Here is a 24,629-nt window from a genome sequence, read left to right on the forward strand (position 1 = left end):
ACACAGATACATATGTGCTGTAAATATTTCTTGATGTGTCTGTATGAGATGTAATGTGCTTTGCATAACTTCAGAGACAGGACCTGCAGTGCTGCTGGAGCAGGTGGAGCAGATGACCTGTGATGACAGACTTCCCTGTGAAGCAAGCTGGCAGCATTTGCCAATGAATGACAGCCATACACGGCTCAGACACAGGGCAAGTCCGAGACAGCTGGGCTGCAGAATACATGTTTAGATGGCAGAAGATGGGTGAAAATGGAAACAGATTCCTGCGTGGAAGTCCCAGGGTATGAAAAAGAAGGCAGGTAAGTGCTGCAGTTTTCCTAATAAACTCTTCTATATGTACTGGGCAACTGCATTGTCAAGCTTTCTGACAGCATTTACAAACCTGTAATCTGTTAATTCTAGATACACTCAATGCTGTAGTCTGTAGGGTGGAGAAGTTACTTATGTCTCCTTCACCAGACTTACATTCACTAAAGTGTTGCTTTCAGTTGGCAATGCTTGTGAAGGCTTGATATCTCAATTTTTATGTCCCTTGCAGGAAGAGAGAGTTTGGTACACATATCCAGTAAGAGAGCTTTGGTGTTTAGCTGGTGGGATTATTTCAGCTGTTAGTCATGGATTTTTGCTGAGTCTCACCTGTGCACCTTTTCACAGTGAAACTAGTGAAATGTGGTTGCTTACAGATATTTTTTATGATATTTTTGTCTTTTATGGTGTCTGATGAGGCCTTTCCTGTAGTTAAAACACTCATAAGATCCCCTTCCCCCACCCCCCTTAGACTCTTCATTGTTTAATGAACGGCGAGTTCATGCTGATTTCCTAACTTCACTAAAGGTGTTTTTATTCTCCTTAAGATATAGCAGACTGTCACTGGTCATGAAATATGCATAAACCCTTGAGTTCTTTGTGAAATTTGGTTGAACTGGATCAATGTGTTCAGAAATTATTTGTGAGGTTTGTACATATAGACAGAGATTATATAATCCTTTTTTTAACTTCAGAAAGCAGTCTGAAAAAAAAATGTTATTTTCAACATCGTTAAGGAGCAGGTAAGATTTTGGAAGAGGTTACAGAAAAGTTTGCATTTCTCTCTTTGTATCACTTATAACAGGCACCCTTAGATAAATACAAGTCACCTTGGGGATGTTTATGACAGATTAAAAAAATCAAAACATTATAACCTGTTCTGGTTTGGGCCTGACATGACAACAAAGAACCAGCCACGTGTCTGCTCACTCAATTCCCCCTCGTCTCCATGCACATACACACTGAGATGGGGAGGACAAAGGCCAACTAGAAGCTCATGGGTTGAGATCAAGGACAAGGAGGGTTCTTCACCAATTAAGGTCCCGGGCAAAACAGACTCAACTTGAGGAAAAAAAATAATTTCACACTAGTCAAATGCACATAGGACACAGACAACACACAGAGCAGTGCTTGCTTATGTTACCCCCATCCCTCCCTTCTTCCCAGGCCCAAATTACTTTGTTCCTGGTTTCTCTCCCTCTTTCCCCCAAGTGGCACATGGGGACAGGGGATGGAGTCTAGAGTTAGTCCACAGGCTGGTGTTTCCTGCCGTGCCATCCTCCTCCAGAAGAAGGATTCCTTATAGTCCTTCCTGGCTTCCCCATGGGGTGCCTCCCATGGGAGAGAGTCCTCCACGAACCTCTCCTTCATGAGTCCTTCCCATGAGGTCCAGAGCTGCTCCAGCCTGGGCTTCCCACAAACTCATGGGCTGCTTCAGGAACAGTCACCTCCCCTGGCACAGGGTCTTCAGAGCTGCATAACCCAAGTCTGCTGGCAGCAAATCCAAGTTCACCCCTCCTGGCGCCTTCAGGGAATATTCCACCATGTTCCTCCATGAATGCAGGGGGACAGTCTGCCATCTCGCCATAGGTTGCAGGGAAACTTCTTCCCCTTCTTCCTCACCAACCACGGGCTCTTCAGCTTGGCACTGCTCTGCCTCTCCAGCTCAGTTCTTTTTACCAACTGCTGCCTCTGCTCAGGTGTTATATCAGTTCTTCCGGATGTTAATCGGAGAGGTACATCTATTTTCCCTAATGGCTCCTTGGCTGGTTTTGGAGCAGGGTGAGCTTCTCAGCTTCTTACAGGAGCCACATGTGAGCCTTCTCCCCTACTACCAAAAACCCAACCAAACCAAACCAGCACACAACCACAGGTCATTATGGTTTTGGTTTTTCTTCCTGTTTTTCTTTCCTTTGTATCATGTGCATTCTAAAATCAACAAATAGAACCACAGTGTCCTGAAGGAGAATTAATTGTGCGTGAGCACTTTGGGACAGCAAAGGCTACTTTTACTTTGGATGCTTTTCTATTCACAGCATGGGAACATAAATATATGTAGAAAACATGAAAAAAGCTAACAGATTATTAACTTCATCCTTCCTTTTCTTCTTTGTGCCCTGCTTTCTGTTAGATGAAAGAGACTGGAAGGTGGCTTTGTACTGGTGATTGTTTTCCCCAAGATATACTTCAGACACTTTGGGGCTGAGAGGTGCTTAGTATAAAATCCTTGGGTGCTGCCACTTGTGAGAATGTATGCTTTGAAGTGTCATCACCCTTAAACTCAGCAGCAGCTTTTCTCTTCTGAGCAGAGAAACTGATTTTTCCTCTTAACGAGCTTTCATTGGCTCAGATATGCTGAGCTCACGTCTTTACCACAAGGTGCATTGGGCTTTGAGCAGATTAAGTCCAAGTGGTTGCATGTGAGCTAAAGATAAAACGAAGTTTTGAAAAGTTTGTGGTCGCTTCAGGAACTAGGATGTCCAGTCTTAGGTACAAAACACCAAGCCATAGCATTTCTGAATCATGAGGTCTCTCTCTACACAGCTGAGATGAAACTCTTGATCCAGGTGGCTGCAAGGTAGTCATACATCACAGGAAGAGTTTACCTATGACCAAGGAGAGCACATGTTTGAAAGCTATAAAGTGCCCTCTGCAAATACTTAATTAAGTCATTCAGTCCTTATGCATCTCTTCAAGAATCTCATGTGGGCTGACAACCATTGCATCTTGATTATTTACCGAATGTGCAGATCACAGTCAGTGCTAAATATAAGCTTCACGAAACTTATAGAAAGCATGGAGGAAAGGCTTTTCACTCTTTATTCTAGCACATCTTGCCAATATAGGACTATACTGTGGAGTTTTCATGTCCAAGCAAGCATGTTGAATTATGGACCTTTTACCACTTTTCTTTCAGCGGATTTCAGTAGCTCAGATCTCCTTTCAAGGAAGTTCTTATGCTGCAATGAATCTAAATGTTTATCCTACTTTCATACCAGCACTTCTGATTCAACTGTTTATGTTGGCAGCCTCACAGATGACTTTGTTTCGGAGGAGTTAGTGATTTTAAACAGGCTGTGTCTGCTCTATAGGACATTGCACTTGGAGCCTGAGCAGCCTGTATGTTACTGTGCATACCCACTGTATGGGAAAGTGCTGGTGAGCATCATGCACAGGTGGGTGTTGTGACAGAGGTAACAATCTAACCTGTCAGGAGGAGACATATGATTCTGCTTGTTATGCAAAAGAAGGAGCACTGTGGTTTGGGAGGAGAAGGAAACTCTCCACAGAGGGGATCTGCGAAGCATGCTGTGGGAAAACCTCTGCAGGGTCTGTCTGATGCTGCACAGATATGGGCATCCCAGCATCTGCAGGGATGTAAGATTTACTTACTATACTTATTCCTCCTTTTATTCTACCTTTCTTAAACTGCTATTTTATTAACCCATTTGTTGTTAGGCCATTCTTATTGAGATCCAAAAAGCACCCTGCACCATCTTTCTCTCCTCATTCCTCTGCCACGTGCAGAAAACTCTTTTGTCCTGTATATGTTTCCTGCCTTTCAGTTTTACTGGAAATCTATTAACATTTTTTGTTCCTTTTATTTTACCCATATTCTAATCTGCAGCCTCTAACTCAGAACTGGTTAGCTTTTCTAGAAACCCTTCTTCAGGTAATTTATGGACAACAGAGTTGATAGTTCAACATGAAGCCTGACTTTTCGTTTTCTGTCATCCTGTATCATGTTTCATCTGTATCTGTTTTCCAAGTTTTCCTTGCATTAGCTGAATTATATGGCTATAGTATACCGAACAAAAACTTCCTGCACAGCTTGACTTTAATCCAGCAATGTGCTAAATTTTATGCATGCAACTAATCCAGCAAAATGAATGGAACTATTAATGAATTTAAACATATTTCCAGGTAAAAGCTGGTATGAATTATCCTATTACTGTTGTCCCAAGCCACTCAGTTGTGCAAACGAAGCATTATAATGACCCAGCCCTTCAATGTAAAATGTTATTCACAAAATACTCTAAATGCAAGATTAAAAGAGTGCCAGAAGAAGGCTTTCAAAGCAAGATAAATAAGGAACAGGAATGGCCCGGAAGGAATGCTGAGGCACATTTTTTATATGTGTGCAACTGAGAAGCTTAAGGTATTAATGAAATGATCTGAAAAGGTGCCTATATCCAATAACATTTTTTCAACATAAAACCCCACCATATTCCAGTCCAACTACTTCTATTTATCAAGCTATAGAATCAAGCTATACATTATTTTACCATAATGCATACTGTTTAAAGCATGTGCGCAGGCAAAGGTTTATTATTTCTGTGTTATCTTTTACAATGACTTGCTCTAGCACCATTCCAGTCTGTCAAAACTTAAATTAGCAATAATAATAAAAAGAATTTGCTCTACTAAATGCCATGGAAAATATAGTTACCTGCTCGGGGACTAAGTAGCTAAGGATCTTAGCTGGAACTGAAGAGGAGCCATTGATTTTTTTTCCATCTGGTTGTGATGTTATCTAGTTGGTTCCTTCTTTAGGCTTCATTAATCTCTGTGATCTACTAGACCTCACCACAAATTAAGATAGGATATCAGAGCTGGTAGACATTGTGGTTTTTCTCTCCTGCCTTGTGTGATGCAGGACTTCTGAAATCTAAAAAATCTACAGCAAGTTTTCAAAATGCTTTTTTTGGCACTGCTATAGAGCAGCCTCTCTCCCTAGTCTTTCTGGAGTTACCTGAAACACAGCAGCAGCCTTTGCCCCAGCAGGCTCTTTGTCCTCCCAGAGGTTACTGTGTTGTCACGGGGTGAGGTGGGTCTCCTTGCTACAGTAACTTGAGTTTGCTGCCCTGAACAGATGGGTAATAAATACATTGTTACAACAGCACAGGGTAAGAGATTTGCCAAAAACCTTTGAAGATTGTTAAGTCTTAAATATTTGAGTGGATGTGACCTGATTTTGTTCTACAGAAACCTCTCAACATCCCTTGTTTATTCTGTAGAAACATTTTTATACCATAATGTAAGTGTATAGTTGTTAACAGTAATTAAAATACATTTCTTGTAAGCTGTGCCTAAATAAATATTATAAATGTGTATAGATGGCTAAAAAGAATGAGGCTGACGATTTTCATAGTTACGTTCCTTTGCTTTTATCTACAACTTTCAACAAAAAAAAATTTTACAACCAAGCTCTAGAAATTGCCTCATAAACAAGGATGACAGTTTATACCAAGGACCAGAAGGAGATATGTGTTAAACTGCTCAGCTGTCTCTAACATTTAGGAAGCAAACTGCTGTACAGAATTTGAAGCCTTTACTTTGCAAGTCCCTGCAGCATCCATGAGGAGAGTTAGACATGTGAGATTGGGATCCACAAATCCTGCTTTCTGAGCAAGCAGCTGGTAGTGAACACTGGTAACAAGGCTGTGCCAGGTGTTCACTGGGGTTTAAGATTCTTATTTACACAGCTGCCAAACCCTTCCTTTCAGTCAGCATTGTCATCTAAGTTTTTTCTTTCAAAAGCTGTCATAAGCTGGATAAACTATGGAAGTTACCATTGTTTCAAAATATAATACCATGAGAAGACCAATGTTAATCCTCACTCACTTCAGTTGCTGTGTGTTTGGGTGATGATCAGGGGATGAACCTTGTCTTTGCCTCAGGGGATTTAAGACCACGGTGTTATGTTACAGGAGGTAGTTGAAGGCACCAGATCCTTCTGGACAAGTTGCCCAGCTGCTAGATGAGCAGGTTCATGGTGTGCTGGGTGAAGAACTGGCTGAAGGACAGCTCAGAGGCCTTGCAGAGGGACATAGATAGATTGGAACATTGGGCAATAGTTAGCGAGATGAAATCTAAGAAGTCCAAATACCAGATTCTGTGCCTACAATGGAATAATACCTAGCACAAGTATAAACTGGGAGAAGAGTGCCAGAGAGCAGCTCTGAGGAAAGGCATCCAGGGGAGCTGGTCAGCAGCAGGCTCAGTATGAATCAGCCGTGTGCCCTGGCAACCGGGAGGGCGAACCTCATCCTAGAGTGCATCAAACACAGCATGACCAGTCAGTCAAAAGAGGTGATTATCCTGCTCTCTTCAGTATTGATGTGGCCTCACCTTGAGCACTGTGTGGAGTTCTGGGCCCTGCAGTGTGAAGGTACTTGAATACGCGAAAGAAGGGCGACAAAACTGGTGAAAGTGCTGGAAGACATGTCCTATTAGGAGCAGCTAAAGACTTTGGGCTTGTCTAGTTGTGAGAAAAGGAGGCTGAGGGGCAACTTTATTGCTCTCTGCAGCTTCCTGAGTAGGCAAAGTGGAGAGGGAGGTGCTGAGCTCTTCTCTCTGGGATCCAGTGATAGGACGTATGGGATGGTTCAAAGCTGTCCCAGGGGAAGTTTAGACTGGACATCAGGAAGCATTTCTTTACCAAGGGGGTGGCCAAACACTGCAACAGACTTCCTAGACAGGTGGGCAATGCCCCAGGCCTGTCAGTTTTTAAAAAGCATTTGGACAATGCCCTTAGTGAAATGTTTAACTTTTGGTGAGACCTGAAGTGCTCAGGCAGTTGGACCAGATCAGTGTTGTAGGTGCCTTCCAACTGAACTGAACCATTCCATTCCCTTCTACCTTTTTGGCATTCATTCCTGTTCCTGATGAGGATACACTATTGTGCAAGAGAAGTAAGTGAAAAAAACTTGCTATTAGGGAAAAAAAAAAAAGAAAAAAGAAAGAAGGCATTAAATCGAACATGGTTAATAGAGAGATGCTTTTCTAGAAAATGAAACACCTCTGGTCTAATCCCTGCTTCAGTGAGAAAACACTGAGTTTTAAGAAAAATAAAGAGAATTACTTTCTCTCTAAGAGTGTTCAAACACTGAGGGCTATGCTTGCTTCCTAGCTCTTGCATTACTTCCTATACTGTGGAATGGCTTTAAGAGGAACAGAAAATTTCTGGACCATTCAGTTCTTCTGCAGCTGAAATATAACCTGGGCAGCTAGATTTTTGTTTTCTGGGCTATAAGAAAGACTGAAAAGAGTCTTAAATTCAAGTCTTTTTCTTCCTCATTGGTTGTGCTATATGATGGACTGTCTTAAAAGTTTGGTGACAGTGCCGCTTCCACCATTTAGAACCAAAACAGAACCCTTTTCAATTTTTTTTTAAAAAGGTTGTACATCCTACATGCAGAGGAGACTTTTCACCCTGCTGCATGAAATTGCTGTATTTTTAGATTGCTAAATTATGTAAAATGAATCAAAATCATAATATGCAAAAGGAGACCGATGAATGCATTGTAAATTCATGTTGTCATTAGTTCACAGCTCCCTTGTGTAGACAAACTCACTGACATTTTGAGCACATTTGTGGAATTAGTTCCTAACTACTACAAGCTGCTGTTTGGGGCCCTAACAAGAGGAGCAAGTGGGTCTGAAAACCAGCCATTTCTCCTCACAACATATCAATGGTTTTAATGAAATCAGACATCTCATATAAATCTCTCCTGCAGTTCTTGTTTAGATGACTAGCTGCTCACAAATACACAACATTTTTGTTGAGTAGAATTTTTTTTTATGTCTACAACCAATGCCCCTGACTAAAAGGACAAATGACTTATTTTAGAAGTATGAAGTGTTACATTAGTCACCTTTCAGTCATAATGTCTAGAATAACAAGTTTTTAGTGACAGTGAAGAGTGAGTAGACATTATGTTCTTTATCTCTTGTATCTAAAGATTTTTTGCAGGTCTTATAAACAGCCTAAGAAAATTCTTGCTAATACAAAAATTTTTATGCTATGAGGTAGTTTTGTTCTGCAGCATCTTTCTGGCTGAAGCTGATTCTAATAAACTGCATAGTTGATTGTTGAGAAACAGACATTGCCAGGCAGCAATAAAAGTAAATAATGTACTGTTTGATTCAAGTTCTAACTATCTGGATGCAGCCTGTTGCCAAATTCTCATCGTAAGTAGCACCATCCAAAATTGCTGATCCCTGCTTCTGCTCACATTCCAAGTGCTTTGGATGGTGTTTCAGTGAATAGTGGTGACTCATTTCAACATAGAGTCATCAGTTGGACCTGCATTTTAGACTTCAGGAAAGCATTGCACAGATGCCAAAGGCACATGTTTGTTTGATTTATTTGTATTTGAGAGGAGAAGGCTTCTTTGGAACCCCTCTGAGAGCCTGAGGGATCCTCTTTTCTGATTGCTCCCCTGCATCCTTGTGGTCCTTGTGGTCCTCTTGGCCACGGGGAACAGGACACACCTTTTCGAGCTGCCAAACACTCATCAGCCTGTAGTAAGACTCCCTGCCATTTACAGCTAAGCATGAGAAATATGGAAATGTGACACAACAGACTTAAACACCTTTGGGAACTTTGCTCAAAAAATATAGCAGAATACCTCTTTCAAAAATCAGGGTGATCTTGCTTTTATTGTTGGCTTGTGGACTGCATTTAGTGAATGAACTTGCAGTGCTTTTCTTTCTGTAGGGTTCCTGGGACATCATTTTAATAATTTTGAGGGTACTGTATGAATGTACATCTGGGTGGGGGTGATGGTGATGTTGGAGAATTGTGTATTTTCTCTGTGACTCCTTGTATTAGGCTGTATATTCCCTCTCCAGTTTCTTCATAATTTTGTTTATGAATGCTGGTGCAATGCATTTGGAAAGCTGTTGCTTTTCATCACATTCAGACAACCTAGCCATAAAGGGATGGGATCCTATATCCAGCATTACTAGCCATCTAGGTGCTTTCTGTTTCCTCTCTAACTGCTGTGCTACTTTGTATGCAGCTAAATATTAGCACCCAAACATATACAGGTTTATACACACATGCATCTGCTCTTGTGGTCTGAAAACAATTTTCAGTAGAAAAAGTGCTTCTAATGAGAAGAGACATGAGGCCTGTCAGAGGCAGTGGATGTATTCCTAAGTAAAAATATTTTGGGATCAATTTCTAGTGAGGAACTTGGTGACACAGGCTTTGTTCTTGACTGCATGTAACATCAGGCAGGACCACCTTTCTCTTGAACACTGAGAACTTCAGTGAGATTTGTCAAAAGCCATACTTCTGATTATGAATACAGGAACTGTAGCCTCAGGAAGGCACTGAGCTGTGTCCTCTGACTGAGTCATGATCAGTGTAGGGCAAAAAAGCATAGATATAGTTTTTAGTTGTAGAAGGGTTAATCATCAAGGGGCAGCAGACTTGCAGTCTATTCACAGTGTTAATTTTGTTTAAATTGTTCTTTTTAGTACAGAGCCAAAAAATTAGATCATGCACTCTAAAAATGACAGGGGGTCCTCTATAATTTTTCAAGTGCAAAAAAAACCCCAACAAAAAACATGAGACAGTGCCCTTACTTAAAAAGTTCTTCATGATTAAGACATTCAGTAAGATTATTGTTCAGTTTAATTCCAGGTATCCTAGCAAGTTGTGTCTATTATACATATGTCTCACATTTGAATTGACTCAAATGCAGATGGAAATTTGGAAATGTGGAATTTCTTAGAATACTGTTTGGCAATTCAAATTATTATACTGATGTCATTCAGGGCAGACTGAAGTCCAGAGTATGAAAGTCTTTAGAGAATAAGAGTCTGGCATTTTGTAGCTAAGAGAGTTCTAATAACACCTTCATCAGGCATCTAAAAATTATTTTTTAATGAGGTTTCTGAATAAGAAATTAAAAATATTTAAGCATACTTAGAAAATTAGATGGTAATTAATGGAAGCTTTGATGGGATTGGTCAAGTATGGTTTTAGTTTTATGTTTTAAAAATTCTTTATAATTTCCATGAACATCAGGTAAAATTAATCTTGATCAGCCTGTGCTAGCTACATGTTTGAAGTTTACTTTAAACGAGTCATATGAAGTTCCTGCAACCTGAAGGGAAAAACTTAGATTAACTAAGATGAGTCCTTGGGGTGAATCCTTTACTCTATTTCTTTTTGCAAGAAATCTTGGAGAGTTTCTTGGACTAGATCTCTAGCCTCTAGACTACTGAAAACAGGTAAAATATGTTTCACCATGACTGGTTATAATGGGTCTATATAGTCTTAGTGTCAAAGCTTGTATGAGTTAGAAGATCATAGGATATGTTTGTTTTCTATAAGGACATAAAAATGCATGTATTTGTATTTTGTCTCTATTTTAATTTTTGGGAAAAGATAACTATGATATAGAGAAAGTATCTAGAAAAAAGAATTTTCGTCCATTTTTTCATTAATAGGAACAATAAATAGCACACACTTTTAGGTTTCAAGTTTTATGTGTATAATATGTGTAAAAAAGATAATTTCATTTGGACAATAGATTAAAAAAACCCTAAAACAGTACAGACTTACTGAAAAGGAAAGAGTAGTGAATGTGTTTGTATAAGGTGTGCAGAAGTGCTTTCTCCTTAGGAAAGGAGAAGAAGTAGGCACTGACCTCTGGTGACCAACAACAGGACCTGTGGGAGTGGTAGGTAGATATGCAGGGGGAGATTTAGGTTGGACATTAGGAGGAGATTCTTCACCCAGAGGGTGGTGGAGCACTGGAATAGGCTCCTCAGGGAAGCAGTAATGGCACCGAGCTGACAATATTCAAGAAACATTTGGACAATGCCCTTAGGGACATGGTGTGAACTTCAGGATTGTCCTGTTCTGGGGTGGTAGTTGGACTTGGTGATCCAGGCTGTCTGAGGAGGTTGTTGAGCCACCACCTCTGGAGACATCTAAAAAGACAGATGTGGTGTCAGGGGACAGGGTTTAGTGTTGGATGTGGCAGAGTTAGGGTAGTTGTTGGACTTGATGACCTTGAAGTTCTTTTCCAACTAGAGTGATACTGTGATACTGTGATGTAGAAAGGAGAAGGAAACAAGACATCTTGGTTCTGTTTTGCTCTGCAGGTGGAATATTTCTCACTTAGCATTAACTGCCTATGAATTGGCAGCTGATCAAGACCAGTTTAGACTCATTTGTAATCACTGGGGAAACACAGGCATTTCTAGAGGTTGTCCGCCCATCCACAGAAAATGATTTAAAGCAGATGGGATGAAACACATTGGGAAGGTGAAATGTGAAATGTTTCACCTTCTAGATGCTACCAAGGGTGAAGGGAACAAAGGGACTGAGGACTCAGGTCTGTCAATCTTGCAAGTAATTTTTTTGAATTATTCTTTTTACTTTTTATTTCAGTCAAGAACTAGCAGCTTTTAAAAGTAAAATTGCACTTAACTGTGCCAGCCAGTGGGGACGCACCTCCTCACAGGAGCCACAGGACAACCTCTGCCAGCCTCCTCTGCAGATGTGCCTTGCCCTGATGAGAAGACGTGGATTATCCTCTTGTCTGGGGTGAAGATGCTCATCTTTCTGTCATGAAAGGTTAACAAAGCCAGGCTTTACTCTTGGTCTGTTCCTTTAGAAGAACATTGCAACTTCTTTTTTCACCCTGGTTTTCTTCACACTTTTTGATGGACACCAAGAAAGCCACTGATTGTCTTCAGTCTCAGTAACTCATCTGACATACAATGAGGGGCTTATGGCACCATAAATGAGTGTCTGTTGTTGAACCATCAACTTTCCCCATAGCATTTAAATCAGGAAGGATTGACTCAGTATGTGATGTATTTATGTAATTTACATAAATTTAAAAAATCTTGGGGGAAAAAAAATCAACAATTCTTCATGTTATGTCTAATGCCGTGTGACTGCATATATGGCATATCACATCTGACAACAAACTTCAAATCCATGCTGTTTCTGACAACTAAAGATTAGCTTATGCTATTTCTAGCACCTAAATAAAGCTTAGCACCTGACCCCCTTTTTCTTAACGTGGTTTAACTGAAATTCAGAATACAGAACAGAGTATGGAATTCAGAATACAGAATAGCATTTTTCATACAAATTCAGGATTTCACTTTACACAGTTGTTTTGATTCCAGAGAATTTGCACAGCTTGTGACACAGAATTTAATTTTTTTAAAAAGAATGTATAAAATATGAGAAATATTGTAATATTTTTATTATTTTTCTTTTTCTCCCTTTCCCTTCCTCTTTCCCTTTCCCTTCTAGTTTTATATTTTTAGCTTCTCCTGTAAGTTAAAAAGTAGGAAAATACTTGTTTCTTTATAAATTTATATAATATAATACATATAATATAATATTCTTTATAAATATTCACACTTTGTTGAATTTCCTGGAATTCCTACATGTGCACTGTATTTCTGAGAAACAGAAATAGGAATATATACTCTTGATTGAGATATATCAACTGCTTTCCAACAACTTTTTTTAAAAGACAATTAAGCTCCCTGGGAGTTCACAGGATATATCTGCTTCATTGTAAGCTTAAAAACATGCCATGCAATGAAGCACAGGAACTTACAGGCAGCACACTCTTGTGTATGTTCTCCTGTGTGTACTATAGGCTGAAAAGTCTTTACTGGCATGCACTCAAACTCAAATGAACAGCAACATTCAAGAATCTGTAATTTTTTAAGCCTGAACAAATAAAGCTAGTAAACTCCATCCATGTCAAAACTAGGTCCTGTTATTGAATCTTACAGTTCCCTGTGTGAAAGCTGGCAGCATTACTAAGTTTTGGGAGGAGCTAAGCAAGGAACAATTAAACCATAAGCCTGATTGAAAGCTGTTGTCTAAAATTTCCAGGAAGTAAAAAATAATAAAGAATAAATTCCGCATGCATAAAAATTCCTAAATTATTTACTCATAGATGAAATTTCTCTGGGGGTGTCTTTGATGAAACGAAGCAGCTGTGAGGGCTTGTTCACACTGCATTAAGTGAGGCAGGTGAGAGACTGCTTTCAGCTCTGTGAGGTGACATTCCAAAGCAATGTAGCTGAACCCTCAAGTACACAAAAGCAAAGCCCAGAGCACAGGAATCCTATGCTTAGGATATAGCTGTAGATCACATAATTGTGCCTATTGAAGTACAACTGCAACTGCTTATTAGACAGAACCCTGGTTCATAGGCTTTATGTTTTTTGGGTCAGAGAGTCATACTCTGGTATATAAAAAAACAATCCTGAAAACATCAGGTAAAATCAAATCTACATCCTTCAGGGTAGAGTATATATATTTTTTTTCTCAGTGTGAATATTTCACACTTTCTGTAACATGTTCTTGTTGTCAGCAGTCCTTCCTTCATTTGCACCTACTATTGTTCATTCTTCCTGTGTTCAGTTGATGAGCTATTGAGGTCTACAGTGAAGAACAAAATACTTTCAGTGGCTCCATTCTGACCATTTGACCAGTAAAACTTCTTTAGTTGGGAGACAGTTTTCTACTTTTTTTCTGTGTAGTACGGACAACTGTGGTGGTTTTTGTTCACTGATATACGTCTGTCTGTCTTTCTGTGTGTATAAATGCCTAAGCATTTCTCAAACAAGATCCACATCAGAGAGATCAGAATGAGACACCTATCTCAGTCTGACCTTGTTGTCTTTTCTAAAGAGTTGCTTGCAGACTGTTCTTTTTCTAACATTTTGGCCTGCAAAATTCTCCAGAAGGGGTAAATATGATTCTACTTCGGAGGAGATTGTTCTTATTGAATATGTAGTTAAAGGCAGGGTTTTGCTACAGGGACTTAATTTTGCTCCATGCTTAATTATGCTGAATGGCACTTGCCCCCTTTCCCCCCGTTTACATATATGGTCCATGTATTTTCCCACTATACTCCATATGATGTTATAGGAGCTGCTTGAAGTTTGACTTTCTGAGATAGGTCATGAAAGTGAAATTTCACCCATTTCACCCCAGCATGAAACTGCTACTCCCTTTTTTAAACAATGTTCCTTGACATTGAAGGGAATATCAGTAGAAAGGAGGCAGCTGCTGTGCTTGCAGAAGCAACCACGCAATCAAGTGCACATTTTTTTCCAGATGTGAGGTCTGGCTATCTGGTCCTCTGTCTAACAAAGCTCTAGGTAAAGCAAACACCCTCTGCATTTTATTGCACAACCATTGGAATGTCTGTCTTCCTCAGTTCCTGTGATTGGAGAAAAAGTGGACCTTCAACAAGACCAGACCGGTGAGAGTAAAATGCTCTTATTCAGTGTGGATTCCTCATGTTTTTAAGACATCATGTTGCCATATATGCCAATTAACAGTTACTTAATTCTATTGCAAAGTGCAGAAAAATATTATATACTTTTCTTGGTAATAAGTATGTAAGGGTTGTTGAAGTTGATCAGACTAACTGTTCAACCAGTCTTCTAACTTGCTGGAGGGAGTGGCCAAGACAAGTTATTTTAGCTGCTGGGTGTTTTTACTGGGCAATTATGGAAAACATAAAACATTTTCCTATTTCTTGTCAGGATAGAGATAACCTCATTCAGCTTTATCCTAAAATTTACTCTAAACATTAAATTTCAATCTGAGGTAACTATTTATGCTCTTGCATTAACTCAGTAGAAGAAAATACACCAGGGAAACTGTTTTTTCCACTTGTTATGAGCATTTACTTCAATGGGAGGGTAGTCATATTCTGAAAAATGTGTCCTGATTGCTTAGAGAGGGAGCTTAAATTATTAGTTAGCCCACACGCTTGTTTTGAGATGGATAGAGCTAAGTGAAATTAACATGAAGTGAAACAATCCACAGTTAATTATACTAATCTAGTGACTGGATTAGCACTGAAATTCTGAGTCACTATTAAAACTAGAAAGATACGATAAAGCAGCAGATTACAAGGACAAACAAGAACAACTTGCTAAGAGGAATTCATAGAGCTATTAGAAAGTTATAGTATTGCTGAGCTGGTAAATCAAGCCAGGTCTCCTGCATTGAATGGGAAAGGTGAAAAAAACCCAAACACACCTAGATGAAGGAAAGCTAATGTTTCTGAACAATCCAATATAGCAAAAGAGTCTTCTTACCATGTTTTATAGTAAAAACAAAATAAATATACTGCCTTCACCCAATTTCATCACAAAGTCCCTGGTCAAGTCCAAATGCAATCGATTTCTGACTTGCTGACATATTCTTTCATATATTCTGCCTGAATTCCCTGGAAACTTCTACAGCTGAAAGATATGCTTTGGCTCAATTACCATGAATGAATACATGCTAAAAAAGCTATGTGTGTGTTTCAGTGGGGGAAGAGCAGATTAGGTACAAATGTAGACTTGAAATCTGCAGCTAATTTAGCCTTTCAACAAAACAATATATGCTGTGACAACAATGGAAAATTTCAAATTAATCTGATGTATCTCTAGCTCTTGTCCTGTAATTAAAAAAGATGATACAGAGATAATTCTTTCTCAGACTAGCTCAGGCTTATATTTTAGGGCTGAATTAAGGATTAGATAGAGTACAGTAAATTATAGAAGCACAGAATCATAAAATGGTTGGAAGGGAACTTAAAGATCATCTAGTTCCGACTCTCCTGCTATGGGCAGGGACACTTTCCACTGGATCAGGTTGCTCAAAGCCCCATCGAGCCTGACCTTGAGCACTTCCCTTGACCTAATCTTATGTGTTCTTCTTTCGTAGTCTGTGGCACAGAAAGTTTTCTAAAGTACATGTCACATTAAAAGAAAGGGCATAAGAGATTTTTAATTCAATTCTTCATTCAGTGTACTTGAAAGACTGAAAAAGGTGAACTTGTTCACTATGAACAAGTACAGTGAAAAAAGGCATGTGTTTAGCCTGACAACACTGAGTTTTTTAGAAAAATTTGAAACATGGTAATGTAGAATAATCTCCAAAGCACTTTGTTTTTTCAATTTAAGCTTTCCAGTGAGGACATAAGGTAACACGAGAGTCAGACTTCATAGCCAAGAAGACTGAGAAGATATATCTGCCATTTGTTCTCCTTGAACATGTATGGAAACCTTTCTGTATCTCCTTGCTCAATATAAAAATTTCCAAAGGCAAATTAGAAAGGATTATCTTTTCTAAAGAATTGTTCTTATCCACAGGCTTCCAAGCCAATTTTTGACCTACTTATTCCAGCCTTGTTGCTGGTCCCATGTGTCTTTCTACAAACTGGTTCATCTTTAACAGACAGGATGAAGAGAGGCCTTTAGTCGGAACACTTTTCTCTAAATAGCCATTTATGTCCCTGCAGAGGTCTGGAAACACACAGTGTGCTTGGCTGTCAGTAACTGACAGCTTGGCAAGATCAGACTTTTTTTTCAATTTATATGTGTCTGCACAGATTTGGCTTCATTTCTGCCTGATCCACGAGTGCCCATATGGAGTCACCATACGGTCAGCATGTGGAATCATCTCTGCAGGAAGCTCAGCATGGTTTTAAAGCACTTGTAGCTCTTTCTGGAGGAGAAAGGGAGAAGAATCACAATGTAATACTGTCTCTTAACACTTTGTACTTGCCAAGAGGTCATATGATGAATTTGGAATTGAGTTCTCCATCTGAATAAAAATTCAAAAGAATAATGTTAGGAAAGAAAAACTTAACTTTATTCTGATGTGAACAGAAGCAGACTCTCCTACTGATTTCCCATCCTCACTGCATCTGTAAGTTGGGATTTTATGAGGTATTAAATTAGTTAAAAAAATGTTTACAGAATGTATCTGACACAGAAACAGTCTTCCAGAAATGAAAGACAAGGTTTTGATAATGAAAAATGAAACAGCAATACTGTCAGTTAAACAAAACCAGTTTTAGAGATATATATTTATCACTTTACTTGCTTTGAAAATTAGCATGTATTCAGTGCTACTGTTCTAAGAAAAAAAAAAAAAAGAGGCTTACCAGATCATGGCTCTGTTGAAAGTGCCGCGTTTTCCAGCCTTGAAATGATACACTGTCTTTTCAGTAGATGGCAATACCAGGAAAACAAAATCTGACTCACAGATTGGTTGTGTAAGGAACACTGAGCAGTTTCCATCAAGGATAACCTTTATGTATCTGCATTTGGGTTAGCTGATAAAGCAATCTCATTTGTCTCCCCTGAGAATGTTCCTGACTTCATAATATCTGCCCATATATTTGCAGGTGTTCCTGTCATGATTTAATGCTGGGCTGGCAATTAAACAAATGACATATGCTCTCTATTAACCCCTCTCCCTTCTCATATAGGGAAAGAAGAGAGAACAAGGAAGAGAAACTAAATGACACAGCTTTAATGAAACAGTAGTGATGAAAAGGAAGATAATTAAATATGTACAAATATTATCTATATATACACTTGACTCTTCACTGGACTGTGCGTTATAGAGGTATAAAACTGTAAGGAAAAAGAAACACTCCACTGCTTTTATAGGTTATATGGGAGCTAAATGTTTTGCTGTATCCTTTTACCCTTAAATCACAGCATGCAATGCAGTGAGACTCGGTTTACAAGAAGATGCATGATAGGTCTCCAAATGTATTGTGAGAGAAGATTGCATCGTGCTGCATTCAGAAAGTTGAGTACTGCTCTGGTGTGTCTGAAAATCCCAGGAAACCGGCTAGTCCTACACGCAGGAGCAAAACATGAACTGGAGGCCCTGACTCATGGTGCTCTCTTGGCTGCTGACCAGGATCTAGATCATGCTGACAAGAACAATGCTTGCAATATTTGCTAAGTTTTGGGAAGGTGTCATCCTGCCTTTGGCTGCTCTCATGCCAGATCCATACACCTTACATGAACAACAATCTGCACTTTAGCTCAGGTGCTAAATGTACAAGGCTGTCCCCATGTTCAGTGGCTGAGTTTTGGCTGGAGGTGATTCTTAACATGGGCTGAGATTATAATGTGCATGCTGACAAAAGCTAGTTTGAGAACCAGAGACCATCATTGCCTCAACTTTCCTGGTGCTCCATGTGTGACAGTCCAACTTGACACTTTTATTTCAGGTTACAAGTTGTTCACTTTACGTAGGAAATCATGGACAAATTAATTGCTCTTTTCTGAACTTCTGACTTCAGTGATGCTGTTGACTGAGTAAGGTACGAATATGAGGATATTTTTTAAATTAAGATTATCATCATATTATAAAATAATGACACCTATAACATTTAGATTGATGTTTGCATATTTCATTGCATTATTGATTTACTCTATTTATCATTTTGAGTATGTCTTTGTACTCTTTAAATTGCCTTTGACCTAATCTGATTGAAGCGCCAAGTCCTGCACTTGGGTCAGTGCAATCCTAAACACAAGTAGAGGATGGGCAGAAAATGGATTGAGAGCAGACCTGAGAAAAATGATCTGAGGCTGCTGGTTGATGAGCCAGCAATGTGTGCTCACAGTCCAGAAAGCCAACCGTGTCCTGGGCTGCATCAAAAGAAGCATGGCCAGCAGGGCCAGGGAGGTGATTCTTGTGAGAGAGACCCCACCTGAAGTACTGTGTCCAGTTCTGAAGCCCTCAACACTGGAGGGACATGGCGCTGCTGGAGCAAGTCCAGAGGAGGGCCACAAAGATGATCAGAAGGCTGGAGCACCTCTCCTATAAAGACAGGCTGACAGAGTTGGGGCTGTTCAGCCTGGATAAAAGAAGGCTCCAGGGAGCCCTTATAGAGGCCCTTGGCTTGGAACCCCGTCTAGTGGGAGGTGTCACTGCCCATGCAGGGAGGTTGAATTAGATGATCTTGAAGATCCCTTCCAAACCAAACCATTCTATGATTCTATGAAGCCTGAACAGAGCTCTGGATATTCATTCTGAAAAACTATTCTCAGAGAATCTGATATTTTTAAACTATTATCTACAGGAAAGTTCTATTTGTCTAGGCCTTTTCATTAACTTCACATATACTGTAAATTTTGAGGTTTTGTTGGAAATGTGTGAGTTTCCATAAATGAAAGAGAAAAGCTTTCTCAGGTACAACACAGACACATTAAGGAGGATTGGAGAAAGCAGATTAATGGTTAAGTCAAAATTTTCATGTTAAATACCTCCTCAGTTTTAAATATCTAGCAGTGCATTGTAAAGCAGGACACTTTTCTGTTGGGTTTGCTCCTTATTACATAAATTAAAAATATTCCTCAGACTACAGAAATAATTTATAAGAGCTAGATGTCTGTTGACTGACCTGGTCACTGAGATCCTACCTATTTTGAATGTATAATAATTAAATATTAAGGGTCTTGGTTGTTTTGTGATATGGAATGAGAATATGCTACCAAAATCAAACCATTACCAGCCAACCTCAATAAAACTAAGACATTTACTTATTTTGGTGCAAGCAGTCCTTATTTACCCCTGTGTAACTAGGGCCAGGATCTAGACTGTAGAATGGAAATATCAGAAGACTAGATCTGTTTACACCCTTCCTGTGAGAAAACCCAGTGCTGATCACACAGGTATGCATAGATCAAGCTGGGTCCAAAATCCAGGACTTTACATTTCATGTAAAAAAAGCATTGCTGAAATTATGCAGTGTGGAAAATATGCATTATTTATGTATATCTAACATATGTGATTGATTATGGTTATTAACATATGCTCATATTTGAAAGGAAAATGGAACTTGGCTCAAATGGCAGATGTCTTATGCTTTATCTTGTAGGTATACAATGATGCTTCTTCCCTTAAAGATTTACAAAACCCGTCATAAAATCATAGAATCCATCCTGGTTGGTAGGGACCTTGAAGATCATCAAGTCCAATCATAACCTAAAACCCCCTACCATAACCTGATTTACCCATTCAGTGCTTAAATCATGTCACTGATGAACGAATATCAATTCACCAATTAAAGCATTAATCCCACCATGAGACAGAGAAACTGATGACTCCTTCTTTTAAGAATGAATGGGAATTGGATTCTTCCAACACTTAAATACACATATTTATTCACATAGTTAATGTTTTCACAGTCAGTGTATCCTTTCATAGTCCTATCAGTGATGAACGAAAGGGAGGGAGACATTGTCACAACCTTTTTTATAGGTTTCAGATTTACTATGGAGTTACACTGAGGCTGATACATTTGAAGGTTGATGGCTTAGCTAATCTCTTTAGCCTTTTGACAGGAGTAAAAACCATTTATTGGCTAATCATTACTTTTACTATTAATCAGTTATGACAGCTAGTGCAGACCAGACTCACAAAAATCAGATGAGAGGTATCTGTTTAAAAAAATACTTCTACTTCTTCTATTATTGCAGCTATCTGTCTCTAGGAAAATGCTCCAGGTGATTTGTTTGATTTCCCTTCATCTTTTCAACTGCTAAAAAAAGCTGCCCTAAGGTAATTGCTTTGTCTATTGGTGAATGCAGAAAGACAGGCTCCCTCAAGAGCAATTCCTCCCAAATATTTTGGACAGCTGCAAGGAGATGAATCACTTCACTGACTACTGAGAGAGCCTGAAATATTAGGTTGGACAAAACATATCAGCTTTTGCTAAAATAGCTGAATTCTGCTTTAGAGAGGAAAGGCAATACTCTTACTTATTTTAGTATTTCTAAAACCTTGGTCACAGGATGGAGTTGGCCAGGTACAGGGCAAAGACTGGATTTACTAAACACAGAGTTATTACACAGTAACTTTATCCAAAATACACCTCTTGGGAGTGTAACCAGAGGTAATATTTCCACGTTAGGTTAGGTTTGCATTTATTTAAATTACTGTTTCAGGAGATGATGTTTCTGCAACATTTTTTCCCTGCCTTTGGAGAAGAAGGGTTTTTTTCTCTTGCTATCCTTCTTGTGTGTTCATAGGTAAGGTCAGTGTGCAGGTGTGTGCCTAGATGTGTAGCACTAAGATTATGTGTGGCAGCAAGTTATTTCTTTATGCCGTGGACTTCTACTTAACAGCATTCACCTTTTTTCTACTTAAGAGTGGCAGTTATTAAAATAACTGCAGGATGTTTAAATATCTGACTTCTATGTAATTTTTTAATTTTTTTTTAGTGGTTTGAGGACCCTAAGTTTAAACAAATCCTGTGTCTATGGAAAGAAGTTCTACCTTTACTTGTTTTACTGATCTGAACACTTGGAAACAATTTTCAGCAGACCCAGAAGGCAGCTCAAGGTGGATATGCCAGTCCACAGACAGGTAAGAAACAAGACACTGTTTCGTACCTCCCCACAGGTCTCTTTCCCTTTTGGTCTCAGTATCTTCCACAGTATCTTCTTTGTTGCCAAAGGCCTACATAGTTTGAGGACTGGATTTATGGGGAGAAGAGCAGAGATCCTCGACCTTCCTCTTTCTGTGTTAGCATGGGCAGAGGCAACACAAGCTTTCCTCATCACTTGACAAAAAAGGCTGATGGAAACAGCATAGTCCTTCACCCACACTGTCCCATCATAATACACCTTTCCTTGAGATGACTGAGCTGTTTTCTGTGCTTATGGCTTGATGGTCAGAATGAGGTGATTGCTTCAATTTTTGTGCTTTTTCACTCTTTGTTGATCAAAGTGCACAGAATTAAGCTTTTTTTTGGCCCAATGTTACTCGCAAAACAATGTTTATCTGTTATTGTCTTCTATTTTAAATGTATCTGAAACAACTGGATGTCTGAGAAAAACATATTTCGTAAATTAGCCTTACCTTGATAAACAGGGCCAAGCTAGATATTTTCCTCAGAACTAAAAAAACTTTTCTTCTCAAACTGTCAGTTATTACGTGGTGACAATATTGCTTAATAAGCACCCTGTGCTCAGTTTTGGTTTTAATGTTTTTAGAAGGAAATTTGTAAGGATGGTGGAACAATATGCCACTTTCCAAGTCTAGCCTACTCTAAAACAAACTGCTAATGTTAAATTATTAAAGCCATGGTTTACAACTCTTATCCTGGCTGTTTTATGTGGAAGTTCTAAAGGTACAACTGTGAAAACAGCAAAAAATCAATTGCTTTTGACCTTGTGTGTTCAGTGCACTGAAAATCGTAAGTTTGCAAGCTGTTTCCTCTCAATGTTGGCTTCTATTGTCTGTGTACCATGTGATGAGACCTGTTTCTCTGCCAGAATAAAATTCCTATGTCTGAAGGTAGTGCTAGAAATGGAGGTCCAGCCCTAAGTCAGCTGCTCATACAATAGTTTTTGTACAGCTTCATTGCTGCATTTCTGTTGCTGCCTTCACTCGAGTGTTATGTTTAGTAATTTTAGATAATTGTTTTCATTCTGAGCTAATTAAAGCCCTTCCAGTGACACTGCTGCTTCAGAAACTTTCTTCTTGTTGCTGTATCATTTTTATGCTGACTATCCTCCTCTACTTGAATTCTACATTCTATGTTTCTAATTGCAATACAAATGTGAAAATAGCTTTCATCATAAAAGTGAATAAAGTATCAAAATAATTCTTTGTTGTATTTTTTTCCAACACACCATCCCTATGAAACATAAAATATATATAATGGTCAGATTGATGGCTTCCATTTACCAGTAATAGTTGCTAATAAAAAAGAATTGTGAATATTTCTAAATGTATACAATTTTTTTTTAATTTTTTTTTTTTTTTTGCAGGTACTTCTACTGATTTCAGAGAAAATATGCCAATACAGAGAGGAAAGACACTTGTAGCACATGGCTACAAATCAGAACCTTGGGAAGAAATTCAGTTCCAGGAAGCCTGTTGATTAAATAAAATTCTTTTTTATTTTGTGTGACAACTAAAAGCAAAGCAAAACATGTTTTAGTGTGGCTTGGCACTTAAATTTGTACATGCAAGGAGAGATGAAGCAAGATTCACCTGTAATGACTGCCTAATCCCTAAAGTTAAGAGAAACTTCCAAGTCAAATTCAAAGAGAGTTCAGTCAACTAGCCCAGAATTTAAGGCAAGGATGAAAACTAAATTTATTAAGAAAGTCAGAGCAATTAAAATGTTCCGCATGACATTTCGCCCAAAAAATATGGCAGACCATGACAAGAATTGTGATAATAGCTTTTTGTAATCGCTTTTTTCTTTCCTTATTCTAACTTTCTTTGCTACAGTAAGTATTAAACAAAGTTTAAGTCATGCTGTTTCAGAGGGCCATTAAGTAATGTATGGTTGAAACAGAAATAAGCAAACCTTAATTACACTTAATACGTATTTTTTACTGTTTGAATAAATAGCCTGAGATGCCCTTGGTGTGTTGTATACCAGCTTGTCTGTATCACACAGTCCATAATAATAGTTTTCTCTTTCAGTGCAGTATGTGGTAATATTTTATGTTTTTACTATTTATTTCTCCCCTTTTCCCAAAGCACACACCTCTAATTCTATCCACCACACCCCATAATTGTAAGATTATATAATTTCTGAATGATGCAAAACATTTCATGACAACATAATAACAGATGTAACAGAAAAATACCATGAGGGAAACAAATGCATTAGTAGAGCCTCTAGCTAGGCAGTTTGACATCACAGATAATTTAGTTGCTGGGTTTTGTTTTTACCTTGATAATGATAATTCTAAGAATGAAATAGATTCAGAAATAGCTGAATTTTATAGGTAACTTTAATAGGCTTTGGGTTTGTCCCTGTAATTTGCAATTTAATTTACGTACTAATTACTTGAGTCAGAACTAGCCATAGCTAAGCACATTTTCTGCAGTCAGTGAGGTTTTTGTAGCTTGCCTGTGTGTCTGGAACTTATTAGGCCCACCTGGGATAAATAATTTGGTTATTGTCTGAAGCTAGGCAGTAGTGATGGTCAATTACCATAAAGAAGGGAATAATTAGTAAAACATTACCATCTACAATGATCCAAAACTTAGAGTGGCACACTATGGAAATAGCCGAGGTTGAAAGACCTTTGGAGATTATGTAGTCTAACCTCTCTGCTCAGAGCAGGTTGAGCTACAACAGGGTGTTCACTGCTGTGTCCAGTCATGTTCTGAGTATCTCCATGAGTGGAGATTGCACAACATCTGTGGGCAAGCTACTCCAGTGTCTGACTATTCTCATACTAAAAGTTCTTCTCTTATTTTTAAATGGAATTTGCTAGATTTCATTTTTTTTACCCATTACCTTTTGTCCTGTTGCTGGGCACCACTGACAAGGCATATCTAGTTCTGATGTCCAGTACCCAGTAGGTATTTATACATATTGTGTAGCCTCAGGGATGTCTCTCTAAGCCTTCTCTTCTCCAGGCTGGACAGCCCCAGCTTGCTCAGCCTCTCTTAACATGAAATATACTCCAAACCTTTAATAATTTTAGTGTCCCTTCAGTGGACGTGTTCCAATAAGGCCCTGTCTCTCTTTTACTTGGAGAACTCAAACTTGTATGTAGGACCCCAGATGTGTCTACCAGTGCTGAGAAGAGGAGAAGGATCATCTCAGCCTCCTGGCAACACTTTTGCTAATGCATACCAGGAGACTGTTGGCCATCTTTTCAGTAAGAATGTATGGATGGCTCATGATCACTTCGTTGAATGTCAGGACTACATGTGCTAAGTTGCTTTCCACCCG

General features: G+C 38.9%; 1 long non-coding RNA gene across 1 annotated transcript; it reads left to right on the forward strand.

Moving 5' to 3' along the window:
• Positions 1 to 216: 216 nt before the first annotated feature.
• On the forward strand, positions 217 to 23,237 carry LOC127393728 (uncharacterized). Its single transcript, XR_007891535.1, has 3 exons — positions 217 to 305; positions 21,142 to 21,286; positions 22,696 to 23,237. It is a non-coding gene; the product is annotated as an uncharacterized LOC127393728 (long non-coding RNA).
• The last annotated feature ends 1,392 nt before the right edge of the window (positions 23,238 to 24,629 follow it).

This window comes from Apus apus, chromosome 1 (genome assembly GCF_020740795.1).
Source record: "Apus apus isolate bApuApu2 chromosome 1, bApuApu2.pri.cur, whole genome shotgun sequence".
NCBI lineage: Eukaryota > Metazoa > Chordata > Aves > Apodiformes > Apodidae > Apus > Apus apus.